The sequence below is a fragment of the Bombyx mandarina genome, chromosome 28 (assembly GCF_030267445.1).
Source record: "Bombyx mandarina strain Sakado chromosome 28, ASM3026744v2".
Classification (NCBI taxonomy): Eukaryota; Metazoa; Arthropoda; class Insecta; order Lepidoptera; family Bombycidae; genus Bombyx; species Bombyx mandarina.
In genome coordinates, this window is record NC_143233.1 from 338,874 (window position 1) to 358,617 (window position 19,744).

The 19,744-nt window shown below is 37.5% G+C and overlaps 6 non-coding genes across 6 annotated transcripts; 5 read left to right on the plus strand and 1 right to left on the minus strand.

Moving 5' to 3' along the window:
* Nucleotides 1–1,998: 1,998 nt before the first annotated feature.
* On the plus strand, nt 1,999–2,116 carry TRNAL-CAA (transfer RNA leucine (anticodon CAA)). Its single transcript has 2 exons — nt 1,999–2,036; nt 2,072–2,116. It is a non-coding gene; the product is annotated as a tRNA-Leu (tRNA).
* A 497-nt stretch (nt 2,117–2,613) lies between these two features.
* On the minus strand, nt 2,614–2,685 carry TRNAE-UUC (transfer RNA glutamic acid (anticodon UUC)). Its single transcript has one exon. It is a non-coding gene; the product is annotated as a tRNA-Glu (tRNA).
* A 632-nt stretch (nt 2,686–3,317) lies between these two features.
* LOC114249861 (U1 spliceosomal RNA) lies at nt 3,318–3,479 on the plus strand. The gene has a single exon (XR_003625015.2). It is a non-coding gene; the product is annotated as a U1 spliceosomal RNA (small nuclear RNA).
* Nucleotides 3,480–8,031: 4,552 nt separating this feature from the next.
* TRNAN-GUU (transfer RNA asparagine (anticodon GUU)) lies at nt 8,032–8,105 on the plus strand. The gene has a single exon. It is a non-coding gene; the product is annotated as a tRNA-Asn (tRNA).
* An 803-nt stretch (nt 8,106–8,908) lies between these two features.
* On the plus strand, nt 8,909–8,980 carry TRNAC-GCA (transfer RNA cysteine (anticodon GCA)). Its single transcript has one exon. It is a non-coding gene; the product is annotated as a tRNA-Cys (tRNA).
* A 331-nt stretch (nt 8,981–9,311) lies between these two features.
* Nucleotides 9,312–9,393, plus strand: TRNAS-CGA (transfer RNA serine (anticodon CGA)). The gene has a single exon. It is a non-coding gene; the product is annotated as a tRNA-Ser (tRNA).
* Nucleotides 9,394–19,744: the final 10,351 nt, after the last annotated feature.

Here is a 19,744-nt window from a genome sequence, read left to right on the forward strand (position 1 = left end):
TAGATATCTACGACGTAAATGCGCCCCCCACCTTGAGATATAAGTTCTAAAGTCCCAAATATAGTTACAACGGCTGCTCCACTCTTCAAACTGAAACGTATTACTGCTTCACGACAGAAACAGGCAGTAATTAATTATTTATTGTAAATAAACAACAATAATATTGATTATTCTGTAAAAGTAATTTCAATTTAGGTAGCTTGTTACGCATTTACCCTAAATCAAAATCATTCACGACAAAAAAATAAACTGCCTAATGGATGGTAGAGATAAGAGCATATGTTATGTTAACTATACTGAGACCTTAGAACTTATATCTCGAGGTGGGTGGCGCGTTTACGTTGTAGATGTCTATGGGCTCCAGTAACCACTTAACACCAGGTGGGCTGTGAGCTCGTCCACCCATCTAAGCAATAAAAAAAAATAAAAAAAATGTGTGCTCACAGTGATGCCCTAGCAAGACGAGCCCTTACCTCGCGGAATCTACCACCGGATCAGAATCGCGACCCACTGAGTAAATTCGACGAGAAATTCGATAGGTTTTGTGTCTAGGCTAAGTTGCAAGTCGTATTCTACATCGCATACGAACTTTTCTTTTATGATTGAAGGATTACTGGTGGCCCGTAGGCCTTTCCAGTTTCACCAGGACAGGTGGGCGAGCAAAGGCTCAGCCAGGAGGGACGGGATTTGCTAACAGCTACCCGAGCGCCTCCGAAGGAGACCTAACAACTCAAGAACAACTGCTTCGCGAATGAATCTACTACCGGATCGGAATCGCGACCCGCTGAGAAGATCCGGCGAGAAACTCAGCGAGCTGATTCATGGGTTAGGTAGCACGGCGAACTCTTTGTCGAGTTCGACGAGTACGGTTACCGGGGTCCCTAAGCCTGCTCCTAGTGTTAGAGCTGAAGACGTCTAATGAAAAGGTTATTGGATTAGATGGATCCGTAAGGGCGTCGACGGTGACTGGCTCCTGCGTAATCAGGATTCGGGGAGTAGTCAGCGGCGGCAACGATAAGGCGATTATCATGACGCATAGCCTTATCGAAGTATCGTTCCGACGCTGACTTTATGTATTTCTAGATAGATTCGAGGCCCAGGTCGTCGTGTAGGTAAACGTTCCTCACGAACCACGGAGCTCGACGAATAAGCTAAATAGGAGGGGCGAGAGGACAGAGCCTTGCGGGACTCCAGCCCTGAGAAGTCGCGAGGAGGAGCGAGTTCCCTCGACTCGATGTCGAAAAGAGCGGTTCGACAAGAAGTCCCGTATGATGAGCACAAGACTATCCGGCACGCCCATGTTGAATAGTTTGATAATCAAACCGTTGTGCCAGACTTTGTCGAACGTTTTTGCGACGTCGAAGAAGAGAGCTCCCGTGTATAACGGTTTTGGTCGATTAAGCCCCACAAGAATGTGCTCCGTGAGGTGCACCTGTTGAACGCATGAGGCATACGAACTGCAAGGCGATCAGCAAGCTATGAATGAGTGATATGAATGTAACAGTAGATGGTTATTGACAGTACAGAGTGGTGAAAGAATGCACGTTGAAATCACCGCGGGATCCCGCTGGAATGATTAGGTACGAGGAAGTAGGTAATATTGAAGTAAGATACAAACGCCCAAAAATTGGATTCCACTAATTTACCGCTCTCTAGCGACTGTCTGATAAACTTAGATGAGTGTTCCTAAGAATCTGCAATTGCTATACTAATACCGTATGATTCCGAAAGATGGCAGTAAAATAATAAAGTTTTCTTACGCAAAACAAAATTGATTTTCAAATTAGTTGTACCAATTTTTTTACTAACATATGATTATAATATTGATCGAACTTAAATGACAGTTTTGATTTACCATTTAAAATCTAAGGAATCGCAAATTAATTATTTTTCTATAATGATTTCTTTAAACCCAAATAGAACTAAAATTCTGTCTGAATTACTTAAAATTGACATGACTTTAGAAAGTAATACTTAAATTTGTCCACATCACCATATGTCAGGATGGCCGAGCGGTCTAAGGCGCCAGACTCAAGGTTACCCTTGCCTATATAATAGTAGGTTTGAGTTGTTCTGGTCCTCTCTGAGGGCGTGGGTTCGAATCCCACTTCTGACAAAAGTTTTTTTGCTTTTTCCACTTCAAACCGTGATCATCGCCAACCACCTCCCAATAAATAAAATAAAGTCGATATCAGTATTATTTATTATGACAGATCCACCCGAAGTGGCACTTTCTAACTGGAATACGCTCATTGCGTTGCATTAACGTGTTTTAATCGATAATTTGAAATAATGACAATATATTATGTAATTACATAGCTATAAAATGCTATTAGCTATTTTATAACGTTTTAAGAAAGATAATAAGTGTTATAATTTAAAAAAAAATATATCGTCATCCGGTAAACGTTTTCACAATTTTTTTGCTGCTAATATAGTTTTATTTTTATCTTAAATAAATTATATCTGAAGCCCTATTTCCATCAGGTACAGCCATGTTGTCAATATTTCTTGTAGCGTGAGTTTTATAATTCTTTCATTTATTCGTATCACGAGCTAACGTGGGATGTGCGAAATATTTTGGAATCAAATTGATACAAAAAGCAAAAAGGTTTCCCGTACCGGGAATCGAACCCGAGCCTCCTGGGTGAAAGCCAGGTATCCTAGCCACTAGACCATACGGGATTGTAAGTAGCTGTCTAAAGTATTAATCTAATCCGTATGCCTAAAATATAAATTGAAAACAACAATTATTTTTTAATTTTGGTTTTTATTTTAGTACTTGGTACATGACATTGGTATCGAAATGAAAACTAAAAGTAAGTTACAAAAACACGCCCTAATAGACTTTGCGTAGAATTAATTAAAATTATCGCGCTACTTGCAACCGATAAATTTTCCATGACTTCTAAGGTACAGGGAGAAACATCTAATTCCATAAAATTCCATTCATTAATTCGCCGGTCGTGGTATTAAAGATTTAAAACGTGCTAGTAATTTGTTACTATAAAATTACATACCTATTGCGATTGATGAGGTTCTGAGGAAGATATGGATTAACAAGGAATAAAATTCTCCTCGCCTTTTATTCTAATACGACCACTCAATTTGTTAAAGTTATTCAGATATCGAACTCAACCGCAAAAATTTTTCTTTGTTACCTTTATAATTTTGAAAGCGTTATACAAACCAGAGATCTTAGGCCAGTTCCAACTAACACCAATAGATGTCACTAAACTTTTTCTGACAATTTCTACATCGCGATGACGAGATGTCTCACGGCCCGATAGACCTTCCTGAAGCGACGTGGTGAAATCATACTTACCTGGCGTAGGGGATACCGTGATCAATTAGGCGGTTCCCCCAGGGCGAGGCTACTCCATTGCACTGCGGAGTGGTTGACCCTTGCGATTACCCCTAATGCGGGTAACTCGGACGCGTAATTTTTGATAGTGGGGACTGCGTACGCGCCGTCCCCCATTTAAAACACATTAAATTCGTGGAACAACAGTATTGTAATATTCGTAATACTTTTCAAAAAATGAGACAAAACTCTTTTAAAGAACAACAGACCAATCTCCCTCCTGAACCACATCTATAAGTTGTTTTCACGAGTCATCACTAATCGCCTGGCAAGAAGGTTCGGCGAATTTCAGCCCCCAGAGCAGGCTGGGTTTCGGAGCGGCTATGGAACCATAGACCACATACACACAGTGCGGCAGATTATAGAAAAGACCACAGAATATAATCGGCCCCTGTGTTTAGCATTCGTGGATTATGAGAAGGCTTTCGACTCCATCGAGACTTGGTCTGTTCTGGACTCTCTGCGGCGATGCCAGGTAGACCATCGCTATGTCCAGGTGTTGAAATGCCTCTACGACTGTGCCACGATGAATGTTCGAATACAGAATCAGCAGTCTAACCCTATCCAATTGCGTAAGGGAGTGAGACAGGGGGATGTCATTTCCCCGAAACTGTTTACCAACGCATTGGAAGATATGTTTAAGACGCTGGATTGGAAAAAGATGGGCATAAACATTAATGGCCAGTACATCTCACACTTGCGATTCGCAGATGACATCGTTCTCATGGCGGAATCGTTGCAAGATCTGCAGCAGATGCTGAACGGCTTAGCAGATTCTTCGCGACGAATTGAACTCCGGATGAACATGGATAAAACCAAAGTGATGTTCAATCGTTACATTAGCCCGGGTCCGATCGTCGTGAAGGGCTGCCCGCTTGAAGCTGTTGATGAATATTTATACCTTGGGCAGACACTGCAGATGGGTAAACACAGCTTGGAGAGGGAAATCAAGAGAAGGATCCAACTGGGCTGGGCGGCGTTCGGTAAACTGCGTGGAATCTTTTCATCGCACATCCCACAGTGCCTGAAAACGAAAGTTTTTAACCAGTGCGTCCTACCGGTAATGACTTACGGAGCCGAAACGTGGACACTCACACTACGGTTGGTCCGTCAGCTCGAAGTCGCTCAGCGAGCCATGGAAAGAGCCATGCTCGGAGTTTCTCTGAAGGATAAAATCCGGAATGAGATTATTCGACAGAGAACTAAAGTCATCGACATAGCTCAAAGAGTCAGCAAGCTGAAGTGACAGTGGGCTGGCCATATATGCCGTAGGACTGACGATCGCTGGAGCAGACGGGTTCTCGAGTGGAGACCGCGCAGCGGAAGACGTAACGTGGGACACCCCTTGGCTAGGTGGTGCGATGACCTCCGCACGGTGGCCGGCAAGAAGTGGATGAGGAGAGCCGCAGACCGGGCTCAGTGGTGTGGATTGGGAGAGGCCTATGTCCAGCAGTGGACGACTGTGGGCTGTTGATGATGATGATGATGATGAGAATAACCCTTCGAGGTTACTAGAATAGTAAGAAAAAAAAAGAATAATGCCTCGGAATCTTCAATTAGCATAGATAAAACACTTAATATTTGAGAGATGGGCCTTGTCCGCACTGCGATCATCCTATCGCGCGTTTTTTTTCTCGTAATTCTGTAACACATTTAATCCTGTAGGAATAGCGGCATTGGCGGGTTTTTTTTTTTGTGACTTTGCAAATTGAACGCGTAGCGGTGCGATTTATTTCCGCGCGAATATTTTGTCTATATCTATACTAATATTATAAAGAGGAAAGATTTGTTTGTTTGTTTGTTTCGAATAGGCTCCGAAACTACTGGACCGATTTGAAAAATTCTTTTTCCATTAGAAGCCGACATTGTCCCTGATGAACATAGGCTAGCTTTTTTTTAAAAAAAATTTATTTTATTTTTTTGGTTTCATGTGTGTTTTAATGTTTCCGAAGCGAAGCGAGGGCGGGTCGCTAGTACCGTATAAAGTAAGTATGGCTATGTACGCACTGCGGAATAACATTCGCGCGTTTCGCTCAGTCGTGCAACGTCGCTATTGAAAAGATGTCGCGCGCTTCTTCTCCCGTCCGATCGGCAGCCGTGCAAGAAAATGATGAGATTGATGTGGAGCAACTAATCTCGCTGATGTACAGGAGACCTCCCTTGTGAGACAAATTTCGTAAAGCATACCACGATGGAATGGGTCTCAATGCCGTAAGTGGGTGAATCCAATGCTCATGGCATCTTTTGATACGTCTGTTACGCCGCCTTAGCATTAGATAAATTAAAATTATTGTTCGGTTGTCCATTTTACACGTGCGTCTCAGCCGAGAATTGAATTAAACTGACGAAAATAGTACGAAATTTTATTCGCTGTGCGTACTAGGTGTAGGTAATTCCGATCGCGGAATTTAATACGCGCGAATAAAAACCTCGCGGTGAAATATCGCTGTGCGGACAGGCCCTTAGAGTATTGATACCTTAGCATATTACTTGTATGCCAGAGATAATAAATAATACAAACTGTGAGTGCGCGTGGCACTAGTGTCGCGCTCAGCTGTTCCGCGGTTACCGATCAGATTGGCGGGAAATTTAAAGCTTAAACGTCAAACTAACATTAAACACTAGGATCATTCCAAATTTTCATTTTCTGCTTTAATTTTTATACCATACTAGCTGACCCGGCAAACATTGTTTTGCCATATATAAGATTTCTATAAAAATCTAACTTATTGTAAGTGTGTAAGGATGTGGTAAATGAGTGAAAGAGGTATGTAGTGCTGTGAACGATGAGGGAATATATAATAAAAATAACAAAACCTCATTCAACCAGATAATACCTCATTATAACAAAAAAAAATGTCCAAATAAAAAAAATATGTTAGGGGTGGACAACCCTAATCACTTAGGGATATGAAAAATAGATAGTAGCCGATTCTCAGGCTTACTGAATATGCATAAAAATTTTCATGAGAATCGGTCAAGTGGTTTCGGAGGAGTATGGGAACGAACATTGTGACACGAGAATTTTATATATTAGACGAGAATTTTATATATTAGATTAGGTCATCGCCGCCTTCATTTTATTTGAAGTCTGCAGCTTTGATGACATTTTCTATATCTGAACTTAATGCCACCATTTATTACACGTGAGATGGTTTTTATTAGAAAAATCTATTACTGCTGACATCGGTGTCTTCGAGCTTATCGGCATGTGACTAAAGCTCTAATATTAAGTCGTGTGAAGAATGACCGCATGCACCATTAAAACCTAGCCGCATAGCGAAAGTTTCTTCAAGCGCTGATCGAAACTAGCTTAGCCGTATCGAAATAAATATCGTAATAATGATGGCTGAATCAATGTACCACCTCAATAATATCGTGGGTAGGTCATTATTTCATTGTTATCAGTTGTCAAGTTGACCTATTATTAATATATAATCTAATCTATATATTAATAATACGTGAAGCAAAGACTTTGTACCCCTTTTTACGAAAATTGCGCCGTCGGTGGAGTATGAAATTTCCCACACTTACCTATGGAGAATATAGAGGGGGAGTGCAGAATGTTAATATTTTTTTTAAATTATGCATAAAAAATATATTAAATCAATAAAAAAAACATTACACACACTGCCATCTATTTGACACACACACCCATATATTATACTCTTTTGTTTATCGTTAAATTCTGTATATAGTCAAATTAAGAATAGATTATTAAGATTATATTGTTGGTCTTTAATATTAAAGACCAACAATATAATATGTCTATAGTGTAGTTTTCACGAAATCTGTGATTAAAGAAGTCTTTGACAATAGAACCATGTTGAGACTTCCTTTTCCTTATTCCTTGCTCAATCCCCTATCCACGCCATCTGTTGACACTACAAGAAAAAACTACGCGCATATAAAAATGGCGCGAAGTGTGTAAAAAAAAAACTAAAACATGGTGCCGGTGCAAAAATGATAACATTGTGATTTGTTGATCAATCAGCACATATAACTCTCGCCAGTGAGAAAATTGAATAGTACATCAACGAGCTACTGAGTGAGTCCTAAAACTTATCCTTTTTCCAGTCCCAAACATCTAAATTCAAAACAAACCTTAATAATTGTCAATCTTATAATTTCAACTAACGGCCCGCTCCGGCTCCGCTCGGGTCAACAGAAATTTCAATGATATTTGACGTTATTTAATTTTTTTTAATAAAAATACATTCATTGCGGCTACTTTTTGTAAATAATAATGTGTTCTATGAAGTCTTAGTACATTATTTTATTCTATCATTAATAGTTTTCGCAAGGCACGTGATGTAAAGAATATTTTAGGTAATTTTTTTACACCTTGGGTTACTTTATTAGAGTATTAGTGAAGATCCCTAATTTTTTTCAAAAATGATTATAGCCTATGTCACTCGGGAATAGTATAGCTTCCAAACAGTGAAAGAATTTTTCAAATCGGTTTAGTAGTTTTGGAACCTGTTCAATACAAACAAAGAAACAAATATTTCCTTTTTATAATATAGATTAATTATTGTCGAATTTCGACTATGTACTGATGGACCACTAGTTAATATTAATTAGATTATACTTATATGTCATGTTATGTATCACATAGATTTCTTCACAATATTTAGTGTTACATAATTTCAGCACATTGCTCATCTGCCTCCGTGGCGCAATTGGCTAGCGCGTTCGGCTGTTAACCGAAAGGTTGGTGGTTCGAGCCCACCCGGGGGCGTTTCCTTTTTGATTTCTTTTTTGTCAACATACACTGCTAAAATATATTCTTCATTGATACAATACACAGACAACAATTTTCAATTAAAAATAATAAATATTAATTCATGTCATTCCAACAAATTCCCAAGCAAGGGTTTTCTCGTGTGTCCGGAAGCACACATACAACAAGAACCAGACCCAGACTAGACACCGGTAGGAATCGAGTCAAGTGAAAAATTCAGGCAAAAACCCTTTTTAAACTGGTATTTAAATTTTCTAAAAAGAAATAATTATGGTGGTAAGGCTGGTTGTGAGCCTAGCACACATGTACCACCACCCTGCTCATTTCTGTCGTGAAGCAGTAATGCGTTTCGGTTTAACACTAACATAGTAGCCACTTAACACCGGGTGGGCCGTAAGCTCGCCCACCCATCCTATCCTATAAAAAAAATACACTCTTAATTAAATCAAAACAAAATTGTTTCATAATATACAATTTATATCATGTAAAAGTTTGTCGCGAAATATTAAATACATAATATTATTATTATATATCAGACGAAAGGATTTTTTTTTTTAATAACTGATGCATAGGGTCAATTTACAAGCTTGCTCTGTTTTTGTTTATTGGTACAGATTACATACACATAAGCATAATGATAGCCGTCTAATGCATTAAAAGACTTTTCTCGCATCCAATCAATGTTTGAAATTACACTTAAAATTTTTATTTCGATTCAACAAATCTTAGAAGTCGGTAAAATATTAGAAAGAACAGTGGATTATCGGATAATATATCAATATTTTGTTCTGAAGTGCAACGGGGATATAGCTCAGTGGTAGAGCATTCGACTGCAGATCGAGAGGTCCCCGGTTCAAACCCGGGTGTCCCCTATAGACTTTTTGGTTTCGTTCATACGTTTTAAAGTAATCTAAATAAGGTAATGCACTTTTTAAAAATTTAAAAAAACTGCATATTTTTTCTACAAATATATATTTTTTTTTTTTTTTCAATGTTTAAAATCTATTTTTAGTATAAGATTTCTTAAAATTGTTGATTATCCTTTAAGTTATATTTTAATAAGTTAGTGCTAGTCACAAATGTGGTGTTACTAATTCATTTCCTATTCATTGTTAAATGTTAATGTTCTGTCATCAAATTCCTATAAAATGTAGGTAATGTAAGTTAAGATTGTATTTCTTAATTTCTTACAATACTTGTGGAGCAGTCGTGGCCGAGTGGTTAAGGCGTCTGACTCGAAATCAGATTCCCTCTGGGAGCGTAGGTTCGAATCCTACCGGCTGCGTTTTTTGTCTACGTATACATATTTTTTATACTTTTTAATAAATATATATTAAATTGGCAAAAGATTATATGTACATTGTAACACAATTATGGTTTTACGGTATTACTGAACCTAGTGGTCCCGCAGTACTCGAAATTCGACTATAATTAATTGAAATTGTAAGTTTGTACACTATTAAGATTGTATTTTATGCTTCTATAATCACAAATTTCGCCAAGACTACACTACAAAAAATATTAACAAAGACAAACAATATTTAATCTCAATTTGACAACAGACGTCAAGAACAAAAGTTTTACAATAAATACAGGGTGGCCCATAAGTCCTTTGATATGAAAAAAAATTTATTAAAATAAAACTAATTACATTATGAATTAAATTTTTATTTACATAAAAAGCTTAAAAAACGGGAATTATTTTTTGAATATAACATCTTAATGTAATCCGTTGCGATCACGGCACTCTTGCAAACGACGTCTAAAATTGTCGATGACTGCGCGGCACGTCACTGCTGAAATGCTTGTCATTTCTCTGCGGATGTTTTCTTTTAGGGCCTCAATTGACCGCGGATTTGTGTCGTATACTTTAGCCGTAAGGTAGCCCCACAAAAAAAAATCCATCGGGGTCAGATCTGGACTACGTGGAGGCCAGGAAATGTCTCCTCTCTTAGAGATAACTTTGCCAGGAAAAAGTTGACGGATAACGGGCATAGCAGTGTTAGAGGTGTGAGAAGTGGCCCCATCCTGTTGAAACCACGTCCTGGCATTAAAGCCTGAAAAGTTTTGCAATTCTGGTATGAAAAACTCTTCGATCATAGCCACATATCGCTCCGACGTAACAGTAACTGCGCGCCCTCTGCCATCCTCAAAGAAGTAAGGCCCTAGGATACCATGGGCTGACATAGCGGCCCAAACAGTCACTTTCGGACTATGTAAGGGCTTCTGATGCTTAAGTTTTGGATTGATGGGGCTCCAATAGCGGCAATTTTATTTACTAACATGCCCGTTAAGATGGAAATGAGCCTCGTCAGAGAACATTATGTTATTGAAGGAAGTAAACCGATTCAACATTTCATTCGCATAATTTTGTCTTTGAATACCGTCAGTTTCCTTTAATTCTTGAACCAACTGAATTTTGTAAGGGTGCATATGTAAATCTTTCTTCAAAATCCGTTGTAACGATGTCCTGGATACGTTTAATGCTCTGGCGCGCTTACGAGTTGACTGTGTCGGATTTTCGCGAATAGACTGTGTCACTGTGTCTATGTTTTGTTCCGTACGTGACGTCCTTGGGCGACCCAACCGCGGTTTATCTAACGTCGAACCGGTCTCCTCGAACTTAGCAACCCAGTTCTTAATCGTTTGAAGAGTTGGAGTGTCGTCAAAGTTGTGTAAACCTTTGTGTTCTCGAAATTTACGCCGCGCAACGGTTGCCGAATTGTCGTTTTTATAAAACTCGCGCACACAAAACGCACGGTCCGCTCCGGTAAAACGCTCCATCGCGACTAAATTCCCAGAAACCGAAGTTACTCCCCCCGCTTCCCCTGCACCGCTCACGCGCGCCCTGTTCGTTTTATTCAAATTTTACTTTTCAAAGGACTTATGGGCCACCCTGTAGTATGCATGCGTGTGTGCGTCAAATACATGGTATGTAGTGTGTGTAATGTTTTCTTTATCGATTTAATGTATCGTTTATGCATTATTTAAAAAAAAATTAGTATTGTGCACTTCTTCTCTTTATTCTGTATAAGTGTGGAAAATTTCATAGGTACTCCTCCGTCCGCGCAATTTTCGTAAAAAGGGATACAAAGTTTTTGCTTCACGTATTAATATATAGATAAAGAAAAAAAAAATCAAGTACTACTTTATATACATACTAATCTCAATTATCTGAAATTAAGAACATATTATTTATTAAAGCTTATCCAAAATTTTATAAAATGAAAACGCAATAGTAGGTACCTACACCGAATTAATACCGTAGATGTAATGTGAAAATGTATTATTTAATAAACATTTACAAGAAATTAGGCAGCGGCTTGGCTAAAAAAAGTACCTATGTTTGATTAGTATGCATATTTAAAACATGGTGAGCCAAGTAACTTGTAGCGGGCAACACTCGGTCGCACTCGGGCGTCATCGGATGCGATCGGAGTTTCCGAACGCGCAGGTGTCCCGTGACGTCATACTGCGAAATTCGCGCGCGTCGATTTAAGTTGATTGTAAAACGTATTATAATTTTAGTTTTAATTGGTGTCTTGTAGTGCCTAGCGACTTGTTTACTCTTTTTACTTTATAATAGAACATTGTACACATATTATATTATTATATTGTTAAAAATTGGTGTGTTTGACTTTTATGTGTTCGGAGCATAATATCCCGAGAATACAAAATATAACAAACCACAAACTAATTGGTTTTTGCATCGATATATTACCACGGTTTTTGTTGAAAAATCGACAATGTACGTTAAAAGTTCGCGGAGTAAGAGCATGCGTGTGACACGAGAAGCCAACCGTGTGCCAATATTGTCATTCGATGATTATGCGGCGATTATTAGCACTAATGAGCAGTCAAATTGCAGTGGTAACAACGTGTTTTAAAGAGATTTGTGTGGTTTCGTATTTAATTGTTTTATATTTTTTTATTTATGTCAATTATATTTTATAGAATTTTATGAGAATAAAAAAATCTTTTATAAATTTACACTTCTGTAACTAAATATGTAATACCTAGAGAGAGAGTAAATAAATTAACTACCTAGTAATTGTAAGGAATGCATCAATTTTTTCATGACAAGTAGGTATTTTTGCAATTTTTTTATCCAGCTCAAAATGTTTTTTTTTGCTTACCCTATGAGTGCTTACCAAAATTTTATTAAACAGGAGTAGCTCATAGCAGCTATATAATTAATATGCTGTACAAAAATAATTACAGCCATCCAAAATGACATAAAATTGCTGACTGATTTTGAAATCTATTGCTGGCCATGAGTTGCTGAGCAATTAGCTATTTCTGCTCAAAGATTATATTTTTCTGCTCACAAAAATTCGAATACTATGTTAACCATTTAAATAACAGTCATATTTAATTTATGTTTCAATAAAATTATTAAATCTCTAATAAATTACGTTCGCAAATGAAATATGCTTACACTGCGCCATCTAGTATAACAAAAAGAAACTACGCGCATAGTTTGTTTTCTGTTAATGTTTTAAAATCGAAAATCACGCGGAACTCATCCCAAAAATCTACTCCTTTAACCTTTTCAGTGTAAAGAAACTTATAAAAAAAAAGTAATATTGGAGTTTAAAGTTGCCGGATTGAGAAATGGTAATTTCATAGGCGTAAGACTTCTATTACAATGACAAAATCCGTTCACAAATGAAATATGCTGACAGCTGCGCCATCTAGTATAACAAAAATAAACTACGCGCATAGTTTGTTTTTTATTATCGAAAATCATGCGGAACTCATCACAAAAATCTACTCCTTCAACCATTTTTAGTGTAAACAAACTTATAAAAAAAGTAATATTGGAGTTTAAGGTTCCCAGATTGAAAAATGGTAATTTCAAAGGCGTAAGACTTCTATTAAAATGACAAAATCTGCGTCCTAAACATGTATTTATAATGAACTAGAAAGAATATCAAAATTTGACGCAAAATCAAAAATTTCCAACTAATAACAACAATTTTATTAATGTAAAAAAGGTATTCTTAATGCGTGATAGATTTTCATTTTTGCCTTAATTTATCTTCGCCATCTGCATAATACAAGTTCCAACTAACACCAATAGATGTCACTAAATCTTTTCTGACAATTTCTACATCGCGATGACGAGATGTCTCACGGCCCGATAGACCTTCCTGAAGCGACGTAGAGAAATCATACTTACCTAGCGTAGGGGATACCGTGATCAATTAGGCGGTTCCCCCAGGGCGAGGCTACTCCATTGCACTGCGGAGTAGACTTGCGCAAAACATCACTTCCCAATGTAATGTGATATGACATCACTTTTACAGACAGGTGATATTACTCGAAAACATTACACATCACTCTTAACATTACTCGGTGCGTTCAATAGATACTGTGACGACGAATACATTGTATCTATACACCCGAATCATTACCTAAGTGATGTGTTGATACACATCACTTAGGTAATGATTCGGGTGTGTCATTACAGTAGTGTATTACAATACAAAGTATGAACTTTGTATTGTAATACACTGTTATATTACTTGACAGAGATTGACTTACTTAATAATATAATAATTTTATTTTTTACTTCATATAATTTATTGTGGGATGAACGGATTTCATATGGCGACTTAGACTGCAAATTGAGCTCGACAATAATGTTAATATACGAGAGCAGTAGATGCATTGTTTCGGCGCGATATCCTCAAAGTGCATCCAAGGAGGACTGTACTTTCATTTAGACGCCGTTATTTCTTTCACTTATTAAACACGCATTAAAACAAATAATAAAACTATCTTCAAACAAGTGCTTAAGTAATTCAAATCAAACACAAAAATTAATATGAAATATTACTAAACAATTACGAGCGACTAGCGATTTTACAAAAGTTGCGAATAAAAAATTAAGTAAGTACTTGCGGGAAACTACCGGCTGGCCGCATGAAAAATATAAACACAAATACCTATATTAAAATTCAGACGTACCATAGGTATAAAAATGTACCTAGCGGCCAGGACATACGGTTCCAAATCACTAGGAATAATTCCGTGTCGCTTGCTCATTTATTTTGCGTCGATCGGTCTGTCTCGCTCGCTCGGTTCCGTTCGTGTATTAAGCAACATTACACGACAAAGAAAGAAACATGTTGGGTGATGGTGTGATGTTTGTTTCCTTCGCGTAATGTGTGATGTTGCATTACATCGTAGAGTAATATTACCCGAGTAATATCACTCGCATTACTTACACATGTCTACTGCGGAGTGGTTGACCCTTGCGATTACCCCTAATGCGGGTAACTCGGACGCGTAATTTTTGGTAGTGGGGACTGCGTACGCGCCGTCCCCCATTCATAATAATTTATAACGCAATAAACTCGTCTATTATTGCTCTCTATCCAACGGAGGGCTTGGCGAGTACATTAAGCCACAGCACACACAGACCACCAAGTTTCTCGCCTGATCTTCTCAGTGGGTCGCGTTTCCGATCCGGTGGTAGATTCTGCGAAGCACGGCTCTTGCTAGGGTCAGTGTTAGCAACTCTCCGGTTTAAGCCCCGTGAGCTCATCTACACGCTAGGGTAACGCTGATATAGCCTCTCAAGGCTACCAGCATAGGTAGGAAAAAAAAAAAAAAAATAGGCAGGGCGGTGATACCTACCCGTGCGGACTCACGAGACGTCCTACCACCAGTAATTACAAAAAATAATTTTGCGGGTTTGATTTTTATTACATGATGCTATTCCTTTACAGTGAAAGTCAATCGTAAACATTTGATAGTACGTATTTCATTAGAAAAATTGATACCCGCCGGCGGGATTAGAACACCGGTGCATTGCAAGATACGGATACACCGGACGCCTTAACCTTTAGGCCAGGACGGTCTCAAAATTACACTTATACACGAAGAAATATTAAATACGCATTAACTAAGAAACATTAAATAGACAAAATAAAACAATTCACACAATTTAGCTCCTCGCGGTCCCTCCAAAATGTCTTTTCATCTTTTTTTCCTAGTTGTTCAATTGTAAATGAATAAATCAAAATCAAATCGAGTTTACGTTCTATACGGTGAAAAATGAAGAATTGTGAGTGTGAGTTGAGATATGCTACTCGCTTCGCAGGGCGTTTATTCACCGAGAGCAGCAATAATATTATTTCTCGTATATTGGTATATAGCACGTGATGTTTTGGCATTAGACCGTCTAAATGAAATACAACGCATTTTAACAGTATTTTAATGGGAACCTACTACTTTCAAAATTATTCGGGTAATGTCACGTGTTCAATACTATTTTGTACCTTTAGAATTAAAGTGGCTCAACCCAAAATTCTTAGTTTCTGGTAAACTTCAATATTGTAATACAATAATTGTATTTTTTTAGTTTTTCGGTTTAAACACTTTAAGGCATGCCATTTTATTTGAAAAAGACAGAAAGAGTACTTTGTCCTTTTCTAGACTAAAAGAGACTGTTTAATTTTATAAGCTGATAGAATAATATAGAAAAGAATAATAGGATACCCTCTAATCGTCACATTGGAAAAGGTATGGCTTTATCATTTTATCATTTAAATTATTTTTTATTGCACTTATAAAACTAATTTAATTTACAATATGTAACTACATATATCTATAACTAATCCGTACTTGTCAAATTCCTCATAAATTGTCAATATTCTTAATAAAATTCCTATTAATAATATACAAGTGCAAATGTTGAGCTGCTTGCCAGAAATGATATAATTGTGTTTTGTTTTTTTGTTGTTTCCTTGTAGGCTGCCTGTAATAATCTAAATCTGTGTGAAAGGCAATAAATGATTTTATTATTATCTACTAATGGTAGTCCAGTGGTCGAAATTTGACCATAATTTATTTAAATTTTAAGTTTGAACATTATTATAGTTCTATTGTCACCTTTCTATTATCATCATTTCTATAATAATCATTGCTCTACGTCGCCAAGGCTACATTATAGAAAAATAATATTAAAGACAAAAAATATTAATCTATTCTCAATTTGACCACAGATTGATAAATCAATAAACAAAAAAAGTATAAATGCATGTGTGTGTGTGTGTCAAATACATGGTAATTTGTGTAAGGTTTTTTATTCATTTAGTTTATTTTTTTATTGTTTATGCACAATTAAAAAAAAAAATCAAGCAATCAGCAATCTGCACTACTTCTCTATATTCTCTATGAGTGTGGGAAATTTCATACTTCTCCGTCCGCGCAATTTTCGTAAAAAGGAGTCCAACATTTTTGCTGCACGTATTACCTACTTAAAATGTAGGTTCTTAATAATAATACATAAATGTTTTGAAATATAAAACTAATCTTAAATTTTTTAGTTATACCACTTCCATTCTAAGGGTGCAATTTCGTAAACAAACTTTGCCGTAATGACGTAACCTTTAAAATACACGAAAACTGCCCCGCATAAACATATTTTTTTAGTAACTTTAATAGAAGTATTAGAATTAGAAGTTTATTATAGAATTTATTTAATTGTAATTACATATTTAGACATACTTAACATAATTAATCTTGGAATAGGTAATTATTTCAGCTTTTTTTAATTAAAGAAATTATTTTTTACATAGGTTTAATCTTTTACCCGTTGAACGTTTATAAAATGATTGTATTTACGGTAATAGTGTTGATGATCTTCATTAGGTGGCCCAAATATACTAAAATTATTACGAGCATCCATCCTTATTTATAAATGTGTAAAGAAGCAAAATTATTATTACATTGTTCAAATTTCTATATAATTTATAAATATAAATCTGTACGTATGTACCTGTAAATATGTATATTGCGCGCGCGCGTGTGTGTGTGTGTGTTCGCGTGTGTATGTGCGTGTGTGTATATATTTCTATAATAGATAGATACACAGTGTGCAATTCATTTCGAAATTATTCTTGCCCATCTAATGGTTGTCTGGAAGAGATCACTCTTAGCGATAAGACCAAGAAAAAATGTTTCACAATATTTATTAATTTTGTGTACAATAAAGAATACTCTTTCACTGGTGGTATAATAGGACCTCTTGGGAGTCCACACGGGTAGGTACCACCACCCCGCCTATTTCCGCCGTGAAGCAATAATGCGTTTCGGTTCGAAGGGTGGGGTAGCCGTTGTAACTATACTGAGACCTTAGAACTTATATCTCGAGGTGGGTAGCGCATTTACGTTGTAGATGTCTATGGGCTCCAGTAACCACTTAACATCAGGTGGGCTGTGAGCTCGTCCATCCATCTAAGCAATAAAAAAAAACAACTCTATCTCGCTCTCTCTCTCTCATCAAACAACTCTTTAAAAAAAAGCAATGATTTAATAAGAATTAAATGAAAAAGCAAAGAATTAATATGTATGTATTTACAACTAGCTAGACGTCTATAAAATTTTCTAACCGAAAAAATATATTTGTATAAACCATTAGAATAGATAAAACCTTAAAAAACAACATTATTATTAAAAACGAAAGAAAAAATCTTGATATTGTATTGGTTTCACGGCAAAATTTTTAGTGACTACCTACTTAACTTGCTTGAAAGTGAAGAAATACTCTCAAAATCCATTAATTTGCAACTCGCACTCGCACATACAATAATCGAGAGCCTCACTTCGGTAAAGCTATTCGATACATGAGACAGCAACATAAACAAACCTTCTCTCTCCCACAAAATGAGATTCATAAGCTTACCACTAGGTGGCACTGATACAAACTCACACAAATTAAACATAACATTAACATCGACTGAGTAATTAAAAAAACTCGCACTAAGCACAGGTACATTACCCATTACCCGACTAATTATAAATATCGTTAGAAAGCTTGGCATTTCAATTAAACGCCTTAAAAAAAACCTTGCGTGCTACCAATATAAAAGAAAAAAATATCGCTTCTCATGATGAATAAACGTCCTGCAAATCGAGTAACTCGCACTCAGAGCTCCGCACGTTTCACCGTGAAGAGCGTACACTCGATTCCATTTTTGAAACTCGCTTTTTTTTTTTTTTTTTTTTTTTTTTTTCCTACCTAGCTGAGAGCCTTGAGAGGCTATGTCAGCGTAACCCTAACTTTTGTAGGTGAGCTCACGGGGCTCAAACCTGATGACGTTGCTAACACGAACCCTAGCAAGAGTCGTGCTTCGCAGAATCTACCACCGGATCGGAAACGCGACCCACTGAGAAGATCCGGCGAGAAACTCAGTGGGCTGTGTCTGAGAGTTAATTTACTCGTCGAGCCCTTCGTCGCAAGCGACGGGTTCGACGAGAACGGTGACCGGTGCTTGAAGTACCTAAAAGCACCGTTAGTGGATCGGGAGGATCCGAGATAACGTGTTTTGGGCGACGTCGACTGCTTTCCATTCTGTCCGCAGGATCGGGAATGTAGTTACCGGCGGCCACGATGAGAGGGTTCTCGTGTCGTGCCGCTTTATCGAAGTGGCGCATGGACGCCGACTGAAGATACTTACTGATGGACTCTAAGTCCAGGTCGTCATGGAGGTCGACGTTCCTGACGAACCACGGGGCTCCGACGGCTATCCTGCAAAAACGGGATTGAATAATTTGAAATGTTTTTAGGTGTATGCGGGCCGCGTGAGCGAACACTACACTTGCATAGGTCATGACGGGGCGTATGCAAGTTTTGTAGAGTGTCACCTTATTTCTAAGGGACATTTTACTTCGCCTACATATCATCGGGTAGAGACGTCCTAGAATGAAGGCGGCACGGTCGCGTACCGTCTTAATGTGGGGGCGGAATGTCATCCTACTGTCGAGGGTGACGCCTAAGTACTTGACCTTCGGGGCCCACGGTATGGGCTGGTCGAACATCGTGATTGGGCGAACGGCGGGGGCGGGGGTATTGACGCGCCTAGTCGGAAGGGTGAAACTCGCACTAAGCCTACTGAAGTAGGCGGCGGTGAGGATGACTTTATTCCGTTTTTAAGCCAGTTTATCTGAGACTATCCTGAACATTGTACAAATACGGACTTCAAAGTTTTTGTTGAAAGCCAGGAACAACAGGTTAAACTTGGAAATAAAAGCCCAGTTTACTTAAATCATATTTTTACTTCGGATGTGAAAGGTGTAGTAGCTTTACATAGAGTCAATGCCAACAAAATTGCGGTTGTTTTTATATAACACTGCAAAATATAATTTCATCACAAATACAGACTTTTAACAAAGCACAACTTCAAGGCGCATATTCCTGCAGCGCAGATAGAAACTGGAATCATCCGATATGTGCCTACCAACATTTCGAACAAGAATTTATTTAAGCTTGTTAATATTCAATATCATTAAAAATAACTGAATTTATTAAAACCGCGCCAATCGTACTTTAACGACTAATTGGCCGTCTTCACCGACATTTTTTTGTTGAAGTTTTCAATATTTTTTTGATCTACATAAGAAATAATTAGACATTATAAACGCACTTGTTAACAAAACGCTAGTACAACGGCCATTGCCAGCTGACTGACAAAACCGGCGCATGCGCAATGCAGGCGTGCGGTGATGGTTTGCGTAGTAGATATAAAATAATTAATAATTGGAAGTTTAATTGTTTTTATGATCGAACAATCACCAATAGTCGTGGAACAAACGATAATAATAATTGATCAAAATTAATTAAT